The sequence below is a fragment of the Camelus bactrianus genome, chromosome 27, assembly GCF_048773025.1.
Source record: "Camelus bactrianus isolate YW-2024 breed Bactrian camel chromosome 27, ASM4877302v1, whole genome shotgun sequence".
NCBI classification, from domain to species: Eukaryota; Metazoa; Chordata; class Mammalia; order Artiodactyla; family Camelidae; genus Camelus; species Camelus bactrianus.
The window spans coordinates 24,203,145-24,214,687 of record NC_133565.1 but is presented as its reverse complement, the minus strand read 5'-3'; positions in this window follow the sequence as shown (position 1 = coordinate 24,214,687).

Here is an 11,543-nt window from a genome sequence, read left to right as displayed (position 1 = left end):
GGCACTGTGGGGCCACAGAGACAGTAAGACAGGGTCGCTCCCCTCTGAGACATTATAATGAGCTTAATTTCAAAGACCTTAATATCTGATGGAAAAAAAAAATATCTGACTTAGGAGAGTATAGCATCACAAGAAGAGAGGATTTGAAAGACTTGATGTTACTCGCTGCTGCCTCTCTGGCTGAAGGATGAAATAGATGAGATTGTGCCGAGGCTCACGCTGCCTTGCAACAGCGCATCTGTTCCCCTGTTACTTCTACCCAGTGTTTCATTTCTGCCATCAGGGCAACTCACAAAACCTCTCTTCCTTCTCACAGGAGCCCCTGCTGCATTTGAAGGCAGCTACCATTTCTCCCCTTACCTGCTTCTTTTCCCATGAAAACCTCCATTCCTTTTCCCCATGCAAACCGTGACTGCAGTCGAGTTCCAGAACCTACACCGTCCCTTGTTTATATTCCCTCTGGTTAGCCAGAGTTCTCCCTTGATGTGATGGGCACAAGCAGGCACGGTTCTCTGGGGGTGACTAACCTGGGCAGATGTCTGTGTCATTTATTTCTGGCCCTGGACCTTGTGCCTCTTCCAATGCAGGCGACGTTGCTGTTAGTGGTTTAGCAGCTATGATGCTACTGGCACCTGTTAAACGCATGCTTCCTAAACTTCATTAAAATATTTTCTTAGAAATAGATGCCAAGTGAGAGGCACTCCAGGGCAAGTTTAAAGTATTTTAGAGGAGTTAGTTAGTCATGAGACGTGAGTGCTAATTCTGATTTCAGTGCTATTTGGCTGTGAATCCTTGGGGAAGTTCCTATCTTTTCCTCAATTTCAGGTTAACATTCCTGTCAAATGAGGCAGTTGAACTAGGTGATTTTTCAAATTCCTTATACTACTGAATTCCTGAGTCTAGGCCATTACATCTTCTCAAAGAGCGACTGCTTTCTTGAACTTACATGCAAAATGTCACATTTGTCCCAGTTACATTTGTCCCATTTATTCCAGTATATTTTGCCCAGAGTTCCAGGCTTTTAAGACTTTTTTTACGTTGCAATCCTGTAACTGAATGGATTGGCTTTTGTGTATTACAATATTTTGTAACAGATGAGCCGTTTCATAAGCTTTTTCAGAATATTGCCTGACCAACTCACTTCCGGACCTTGGTCCTGCTCAGCCTTGATTCTTCAGGTCAGCCCAGTTCCTTGCTACTGGCACTCCTGAGTTTATGAGCTGGCAGTTTCCAGAAGCCACACTTTGCTCCTTTGGACAAATTAGGATTAAAGTGATGCCTGCAGGCTCCAGGCATTATTCCTCTCCACTCTATTCTGTTCCTCCGAGATTGCTATCACAGCTACAATTTTTTTTAGCATGTGTGATGGACCTTTTGCCATTTCACTTTTTTGTCTGTCCAGTTTTCAATCCTTTCTTATTTTTGGAGAATTCTCCCATTGCCCATAGGACTGTTAGATTGCAGTAACGCCTCTCCTATGGTGGAAACCAAAGGAAAGAGCTCTGTCCTCTCAGCATTGTCCCGCAGCCAGTGTAGAGGAAATATGGCCAGGTGTGGCCCAGCGCATCCTTCATCAGGACTTTGATTTTGGAGGAAGTGATACAAGGAATGAAGGGTGATTTCTAAGCAGATGTGGTGTTTTCCCCAGGGTAGCTGAAATTATCTCTGGTTTGAGAGTGTTCTCACCCAGTGGTTCCTCCTATAACTCGGATGTGGTGGTTCCTGCCTACTGACCTTCAAGAGTCAAGTAAGTCTTCCCATTTCTCAAGGTCTTTATCCTCTCGGTTTTATGAAACTCCTTTCATTTCCAATAGAGCCTTCCCATAATTAAGATAGCCCAAAACTGGAACTGCTGTTTGCAACAAAGAACCCTGAGGAAAACGGCACTGTAGGCACTGCAGGATGAAACCACTGCCAAGACACCGCCTCCAAAGGGCAGCTCTCCCCGAAGACACTGATAAGCACAAAACACTGCCTGTATCTGCAGATTCCTCACCCGTGTCGTCCTGACCTGCTCCCTTTGTGAGCCTTGCTCAGACTTGGCAATCCTCACTCAGCCCATTTCTGGCATTTTCTTCCTATTCCCCGTTGTTTTGGACTGGTGTGCTTCTCCCTCTCTGTACCATGGTTTCGATCCAACAACAGCCTCAGCATTGATTGGCAATTCTCCCCAGCTCCTTGCTCCATTTCTCAGTTACTTTGCTTTCCAGTGAACAAGGATGTCATCATTCTCCCTTTGGCCTGGATCAAGTCTCTGTCTGGTACTCTTTCCCTTGGCAACATCAGCAAGTTACACAGTTTTAAATACTCACCCCTTGATAGGAACTCCCCAAGGTACATCACCTGTGTGGCTTTGACCCTGAATTCCAGACTCCCGTTTCCAACTGCCTCCTTGACATTTCTAATCAGATACCTAACAGGCCTCTCAAACACATCCCGACGTGTTGAAAATTAAGCTCATGAGCCCCCATCCTGCTCCCACCATAGCTGTTTCCCTTTCCATTTTCTTCCGTTTTCTCCGGCCAAACACCTTGGGACTATCCTTGTCTGTTCTTGTGCTCCTGTAAATGTCGCACATCCAGTCTCTCTGGAAATTTGGTTGGATAGATCTTCAAAAGTGTATTCATAATCTAACTTGTAAACTTACCATGATACTCTTCTGAAATACCGTTCAGTTTATTTCAAAGGCTGACAAGTTGATTACAAATTTGCTTAGCAAAACAGACAAGCACAACAAGTTCTTCAGAAAAAGGGCAGAGAAGGAGTAGCCCAAAGAGATATCAAAACTCATTAGAAAGTCTTTGTAATGAAAACAGTGGGATTGGTGCATGAAGAGCACGAAAGACCAAGAAGATAGAATAGGAAATCCAGAAATAGACCCTATTGTCTGTAATACATTTTTGTTTACAATAAAATCATTACCTCAGATCAGCAGGACAGAATGAACAGGTTGGAGTGAACTGAGATAAAAAACATACATTTCTGAATTTTCTTTATTTTGTATACTTGATATTGGAACTAATAATATTCTACATAATTATAAAGAAAACACACATTAAAATGAAAATAAAGCAATTCCTGAGATCGAAAACAAAAAGAAACTGGTGAACCTTAGAGCGTATCACATTTTAGCATTTTTGACTTAGCTATACAGACTAGGATTATTTCAAGTGTATTTAAAACAGATAATTGGTGTGCTACATACACCTGAAATAAAAAACAGAACTACAGAGCCTCCCCCAATCTTAAAACTGCCTTCGGCAATAATATTACTACTAATAATATTATATTATTATTTTAAAACAGATATGCATTTTTACTCATATAATAAAATGATGAGCCTGGAACTGGCTCATATATATAGAAAACTGTAGAAATACACCACACAAAAACTTCTAGCTGATTTTTGTCAAAGGTCAAAAGTAATACCGTAGGATAACTTTTTCAACAAATGGTGCTGGAGTGCTTTAGACATCCACAGGCAAAACCAAAAAACTCAACCTATACCTTACCTTTTATATAAAAGTTAACTTCAGATGGATTGTGGGTCTAAATGTAAAATGCAAAACTTTCAAACTCTGAAGAAAAAAAATTGGAGAAAATCTTTAGAATCGAGGACTAGGCAAAGACTGGTTAGACTTGACACCAAAAGCATGATGAATAAAAGGAAAATTTGGTAGACTGGGCCTCATCAAAATGAAAAACTTTTGCTTTAGGAAAGGCCCTGTTAAGGAAGTAAGGACAAAAACTGCAGACCGAGAGAAAATATTTGTAACCCACGCACACAACGAAGGACTGCTCTCTAGAACATATAAAGAACCCTCGAAACTCAACAGATGAGAGAGCAAGCAACTCAATTTAAAAAAATGGACAAAAGACATGAAGAGACTTTTCTCTCGATAGGAGATATTCATGGAAAATGAGCACACAAAGAGACCTTTAGTACCATCAGATGTCAGGGAAATGCAAAGTAAAACCACGATGAGATATCAGTATATACATAACAGAATGGATAAAATAAAAAATAGTAACAACAGCAAATGCTGGTGAAGATGCAGAGAAACTTGATTACCTGTACATTGCTGGTGGTACTATGAAATGGTATAGTCACTCAGAAAACAATTTGACAATAAAAAAAAAAATAACATACAGTTACCATATGAGCCAGCAGTTGTAGTCCTGGATATTTATCTCAGAGAAGTGTCACACAGAACGCTTGTACGTGAATGTTTATAGAAGCTCTATTAGTAATACCCTGAAACTGGAGACAACCCAGATGTTCTTTGAAAGGTGAATGTTTAAATCGACTATGATACATCCATACCATGAGCTATTACTCAACAATCAAAAGGAATGGGCTAGTAATATACACTATATCCTGGGTGAATTTCCAAAGAATTGTGCTAAGTAAGAAAAGTCAATCCCCAAAGGTTATATATAGCATGATTCCATGTATACAACATTCTTGAGATAAAATTATACACACACAAAAAAGAGCAGATTAGTTGTTGTCAGGGCTTTAGGAGGGACTGGGCGTTGGAAGGAGGTAGATGTAGTTATAGAAAGCCAACATGGGGGCATCCTTGTGGTTATGGAAATGGTCTGTATCTTGATTGTATCAGTGTCAATGTTCTGATTGAGAAATTTTACCATAGTTACATAAGATGTTATCATTGGGAGCTTTCTGTATTATTTCTTATAGCTGCACATGAAATTACAATAATCTAAAAAAGCTTTATTTAAAAAGAATAATTATGATAATACATTGAGATATATCAAATATTTTAAATCCATGAATTCATAAGGATACATAAACAAAAATCATACTGTTCGTTTTTGGAGGATGCTAGGAAAACAGCTCCTGATTCTGCAAACTGGTAGAATAAGGCAGATAAACATCCATCTGCATTTTGTTTTGCAATTATACCTCAAGTAAATCAAACATTTGACGTGGAAAATATTCTCGTTTAGAATTTTGAAGAAAATGAGCAAAAAAAGGAATGATATGATTGCATTACCACTAGTCTGAAACCCAGAATGAAATAATGGATCAATGCAGTGCTTCTGCTGTCTGCTAAGAACACTGAGTGCAAAGCCAAGGCGAAATCCATGGTGGACCAGATGACAGTGTCTGAATCTGAGGCTCAATCTTAACATCAGGCAAAAGAGAGAAAGTCAGACATTAAGTGCCTCCTGATGAAAGTACACATCACCATCTATGAAGTATTCTTGCAAAAAAAAAAATCTGAATAAGGATCTCAATCTGATTGCCAGTTTATGAGACATTTAGGGAACAAATAAACAGCCCATAGGATGCATTTAGCAAAACCTAAAATGTGGGAAAAATCTACAGTACTAGCAACCTCATTTTTTCAAGGATACATTTAAGGAAAATACGATCGGGGGGAAGAGAAATCTCTATGTTATAAAACCTTAGGAGACATCAAAGAACTGCAATGCATGGGCCTTGTTTGAACACGAATTCACAAAAGAAAACTGTAAAAACGAAAATTATGAGACAATAGGAGTAAATTTGATCACTGATTAGATAGTTGATGCTGCTAAGGCATTATGGGTACGTTTTTCAGATGTAAAAATCACAAAGTGGTTATGTTTGTAACAAGAGTCTAACCTTTACAGATACCTAATGAATTATTTATAGATTAGTATTTGCTTCTTGCTAATCCAACGGGAGCAGAGGACAATGACTAGGCATAGAAAAAGCAAGATATGCCACAAGCTGCAGTTTTTTTGATGAGCCCTCACTCCACCTTTATGCTCTTACCATTTTTGTATATATTTGAATTTTTTTCATAATAAAATATAAGAAGAAAAAAAATATAAGAAGAAAAAAGAAATATAAAAAGAAAAAAATATAAGAAGAAAAAAATATTTTATTATTTTCATAATAAAATATTATAAGAAGCCTTTACTTCTTACTTCCTCTACTGCTAACCACTTGGCCCAGGCTACCACCATTTTTAATTTGCAGCTGTATGGTGTAAGCCTTACTGATCTCCTGGCTTCTACCCTTGCCCTCTTTTCATCTCTTTCCAAACAGTAGACATGAAGCTTTTCTTAAAACCCAAGTCAGATCCTGCAGAGGAGATGTACACAGAGTTCTGCCAAGGCTCCCTCCTGGGTTAATCTTATACCATCTCCATCCAGGCAGGATGCCTGTGGTCTCTAGTTCAATGCCTACAGCAGACAAACTTCAAAATCTCCGTTGGTTGTTTGGAGCATTTTTGAGAGTAGCAGTTGGCTGTGGTTCAGTCCCCCACCCAGCATCCCCATGGGGTTGCTGTCCACCTGTCTTAGGTTTTCTCTTTGCGTGGTTTCTCTCCTGTCTATGTTTTCATGCTTGGCCTTTTGCAATCCAAGGTTGTTAGAGAGCTCCTTGTGAAACTGTGTATCTTACTTTAGCAACGTTTTCTCTCTCGTTGGAATTGTCCATAGTTATCATACCATAATTTCACTTCTTAGAAATCCCCCACCTGATGTCCACCATGCTCTCACTATGCATGGGAGACTCCCTACCATTTCTTCAAGTTCCGTGATGTTTCAAACCCAAGAACAAGAATTTAACATTTTCTGAGCATCCATGATGTGACAGGCACTGTGCTAGCCGGTTGACATGCTTCATTTCATTTCGTTCACACAGTAGTGCTAATAGCTAATGCCTTCATTTGTCTATCCCTTAGAAATGAGAAAAAAAAAAAAAGGAATTTAGAGAATTTCAATGCATGCTTGAAGCTTATGTAATAGGCTTATCAGTGGAATCAGAATTCAATTTCAAAGCTTGGCTCCAAGATGCAAACCGTTAAATGGTACACTTGGAGAATATATTTCCTTTCTATTAAAAAAGTAAGATTTCATGTCCACGTTTTTTTGCTAAAGCTTCTAAAAAACCAAGTAGGTATTCCCATTAGTCCACAATAATAATTTCTCCTTTTCTCTCATCTCTGCTATCAACCTGACTCAGTATAAGATTGTAGGAACTTAGAAAACATGTCCTTAGAGCAGAATTGAGCTTCTATCAGCTCTTGGAGAGGAGAGATCCCTCCTTATCCTGTGTGTCTGTTTGGTAATGTGTCTGGAATTAGCCATCTCTTTGCACTATGGGAGGGCGTAGAACATTTGCATGGTATTGAATCTGTTTAAAAGGAGAATCTAAGCCCTTCCTACTGGGCATCCATCTCTGTTCTGTTAATATTCACTCTGAAGCGCGTACTCCTTAAGTGCCTATTCCCCCCACCTGTTCGATGGTCATAGGCTTATATCTCAATTCTCAGTTAATTTTAACTTTAAATAAAACGGATCTTAAGTGTGAAGCCTTTAGAGTTACGTAGTGGAAAGAGTGCCGGTCTCAGAAAATTTGACTTAAATGAGAAAGCTAAAGTTTATTGAGCATATACTATATATGGAAGGCATGGCGGTGAGTAGTCTTCATCAGTTATTCTATTTGAGCTACATAACATCCTAAGAAAAAAAAATGATTATACAGACGAAGACCTGGAGGGCTGACTGGGGCTATGTAATGTTCCCCGTGTGGCATGGCTAATGAGTACTAAATCCTAGACTCAGAGCTCCATGGTCTTAACCATCACTCTGCTCTGCTTCCCAGCTCAGGCGTTACTAGCCTGAGCGCTGTGAAGTCACTGCCCTTTCCTGATACTCTGTTCATAGAGATAACAATTGTCTCACCAGCAGAAACATGCAAATTTTCAGTGCACTGAAAAGTTTTGATGAGCACAGTGGAGTATTGTTGTGTGGCGCTGGCAGGGCCAATAATAGTAACAGTGTTTATTTGAGATGCTACGTGGACCACCGTCATCCTTAGTGTTTCATATCTCATTTAATCATCACGTGAGCTTTATGGAGAGATAGCAAGATAGTATTATTCTTACAATTTCAGAGACAAGAAAAAAACAGATGAAAAGAAAAAAAATACAACATAATATTTAAAACATATATGTGTAAAAATACATAGGCTTTCTGAATGACATATTTCTGACCGTAATCCTTTAGAGAATTCCTAGTGGAAGCAAATAGTCTTGGCTCTTCATTTGTGCTTGGATGACGCTGTGTGCTGATCATTTTATTTCTTCCATGAGGATCCCAGCAGCAGGTGAGAGAGTGGGAGAGACAGGTGCCTCTTCCACTGCCCACCTGCCCATCCACAAAGCTCTGTGTGACCACACACGACTGTCCCTTAAAGAGTCAGACACATGCACTGTCCTCTCTCCAGGAAGTTTTTCAGCCACTGTCAGAATTCATTTTCGGTGACGAGACATAATGGACTTGGGGTTTCAAGTTCAATTCTTGGACAGAGCATTCTGAGAAATGCACAGACTTTTGTTTGAGCAGGAGAGCTCTCAGGCAGAAAGCAGGATTTATTTGGTCAATGGAACATATTGGAGGACTTTCAGAACCAAGGCTTTGTATTTAGCTTTCTTTCCCTCTGTGCCCAGAAGAAATGTCCTTAAGCCTCAGCATTAAAGAGTCTGGGAAAATAAGCAGGAAGGGGTGGGCTGGGGACACACGCTCACACAGGCAAGCAGGGCTCTCGGCTTCAGGGGAAGGCTTTTCGGTCTCCCCGAGAAAGGGCTCAGCGTAGGGTCTGCAGCTAGGGATGGTTAAGAGGCATCTTATCTCTAACTTCCCAGAGTACATCTGGCCAAGAAAGGCTTCCAGTTTCCTGATGAGACCTTGAAGCTCCTCGTCAAGTCCTCCAAAAGGCAAGGCAGGTGAGAAGGTGCGAAGCTTCGGCATGCAGCCAACAGAAGTCGGGGACAGGGGACAGTATAGTTAGGTAAACGCATGTGTGTACAGAAAGTGAACATTCTGTCACCGTGAAGCAAACACACGCACGGCGCCTCCTGTTTACAGTCTGGCACTGTTGTTCTTTTGCCCTCAGTGTTTTCTGTGTCATAACTCATCCTCTTTCATGGCATTCATTCAGTAAACGTCTACATGACGCCCTCTCTGAGTCCTTTCTCCAGGTTACACGTTCCTCTTCCGTGCTTGCTGTACTTCCTCTGAGTCTTGATTGTAGTCCTCTTCACCTGGTATCCCATGGGCGGTTCACCTGCCTGTCTGCCTCTTAGGACACTGAAACCCTGGATAACACAGAAGACGTCTTTCACTGTCTCGTTCAAGCACCTGGACGCCATGCCCGGCACCTAGCAGGTGTGTCAATCAGCGGGGTTGAATGAATCTGCAGTCTGAAAGCCCTTTAGGCGCCAGCAGCTCGGGGATCTTAGGTAAGACTGCGTTCATTGTTTCCTCCTAAATTTTGTGGCTCTATCAGCACCCGCCTCAGAGCGGCAGGTCCCAGGATTCACCTGTCCGTTGACGCTATAATCCATGGGACTGCCTGCACTCTCTCCTCCTTGCTCACTGCCTCTATGTCTGCTCTGTTGCTGCAAGGTGGGAGTGGAAGCTCAGGTTTCTGCAGGCTCTGATGACATCAGGAGAGGCGGGTGGAGCGGGGAGCAGAGTGCCCGCCGCGAGCCCTGCTTGTTCTGGTCACGGTTCCGCCATCTCGTTTTCTTTCATTGATGCTGGTGGGATGGAAGCTCAGTTCTTGGTCCTCTTATGGGATGGTGGCTTTTTTGTTGGAGTTCGACACGAGCAGAGAAGTTACTGCCGAAGCAGTTCTCTGTTGTCAGACAATCCATTTTTGGGTCCTTGGGCTACAGGAAATGGGCTTTCCTTGGACCTCTGTTGGATGTACCTGTTGATGGTTCCAGGGGGGAGGCTTCTGCAGAGCCCCATCTGGGATATAGGAAAGGCAGCAAAGAGACCCAGGGACACACCGCCATGTTGTTCTTTGAGTCCTGGGGCCCCTAGGCAGTGTGCCCACTTCTGTGTGCCCTCTGTCTTCCCATTCTTGTTTGCCGTGTTGTGGTTTTTCAGTTGTAAGAGGTGAGGAACTGGGGGCTGGAGTGACTTCACATTGGCCAGAACTAGTATCCATTTATGACTTGAGCATAATGGATAGAAGGACTTGAGATTTTTGCTCCGCGTTTCAAACTCCTGCAGCAGTGGAAGCGAACACCGTCAACCCAAGCTGCCTATGGTTCTAGTTCCATTAGGTGCACAGCCCTGACGTCCTGTAAGAGGGACCTCCTTGAGGGCAGGCACTGCACCTTACTCATCACTGAAGTTTCCAAGCCTAGCGCTGTGGTTAGAAGCCCCAAGACCATGGTTTTGAGTGAATAAAAACAGAGGCTCCTTTGGTGAACTCGGAGAAGCCTCTGAGTATGACACATTTCCAGCTGCTGTGTGTTTCCAATCTAGAATCTAGATTGATTCCAACCTTGTTTGCTCCCCAGTGGATGTGCGATGTGGAGGCACGCGGGGCCTGCAGCCTCCTGCAGGTGACTGAGGATTCTGAAGCCGGCACACTCCCCAGGAGGCTTTGGGCTACATCCTGGCTTCCTCCCTTGCTACACGGTCCTCAGATGTCTGGTTAACTCAGCCGGGTGAAGCGGCCCGCATCAGCCTGCCTGGCTGTTATCTCCATGAGGACAGTGGGGGCCGCCTCCCATGTCAGTGTTCGTGTGGGGGTGCCTGGGTGGCAATGTGCTGGAGGTGGGGGCGCTCTGGGCTGCTGTATCACAGGCGTCAGTGGGCATCACTCAGAGCTGCCTGGTTAGGAGGGAGGAGGCAGGGCAGGAGCGCAGCAAAGATGGAGAGAGGGGCAGAGGCTGTCAGAGAGAGCAGGGCAGCGGGACAGAAACATGGAGCGAGGAGGAAGGAGAGATCTGGTACTTTTCCTTTTACCTTTTCTGCAACTGGCTCTCCAGGCTGCTCTGGGCTACTTTTTTCCTTCTCAGCATGCAAAATATTTGACTACCCAGGAATAAAACATCAAAACCCAAAATGTAATTAGATGTGGGGAATACTTATGGGACGCCAGAAGCATTCTGGATGCTGGTGCAAGCCGAGAGGAACCGTCGCTTTGTGAGGCAGAGATGATCAGAAGGTAGCAAAGCTCGGCTCCTTGCAGGTGAATCCCTCTGAGGTCCGAGTGACAATATTTACTCCTTCCCTAGTTGTCTCAGGAAAATGATTATTGATACCAACCAGACATGGTGAGAGACAGCGAGTGGAAGCCGGGGAGACCTGGTTTCAGCCAGTGACGATACAAGAGTCAGATCTAATAAAAACAAATTGTCTGAGAATTAGTAAGCATGAACAAATCTTTATTTTTGACTCTAGGATCCTTGGGACTCTGGGCTGTCACTCAAAAAGCCGAGAGCTGCCCTCGGTCCTCCTGCCCGCCGTGTGCGCGCTGAGCCTGGCTCTGCACAGAGGCTTGCCGCCCCTTCCCGCTCTTCCCTGCTCCCTGCAAGCTCCCATCTAGGCCCCTCCTTTTTACTATTCTCTGCACAGTTCTCTAAACTCCAGGAAGCAGCACATGACCATATCCTGTCTGAGATCGTTCCCTAAATATTTCATGTACAGTGAAAACTGTTCAAGGGTGGATGCGTGTTTGGAGGGGCTGGGTTTGCCCGACAGTGCCCAGTGAATGAGGG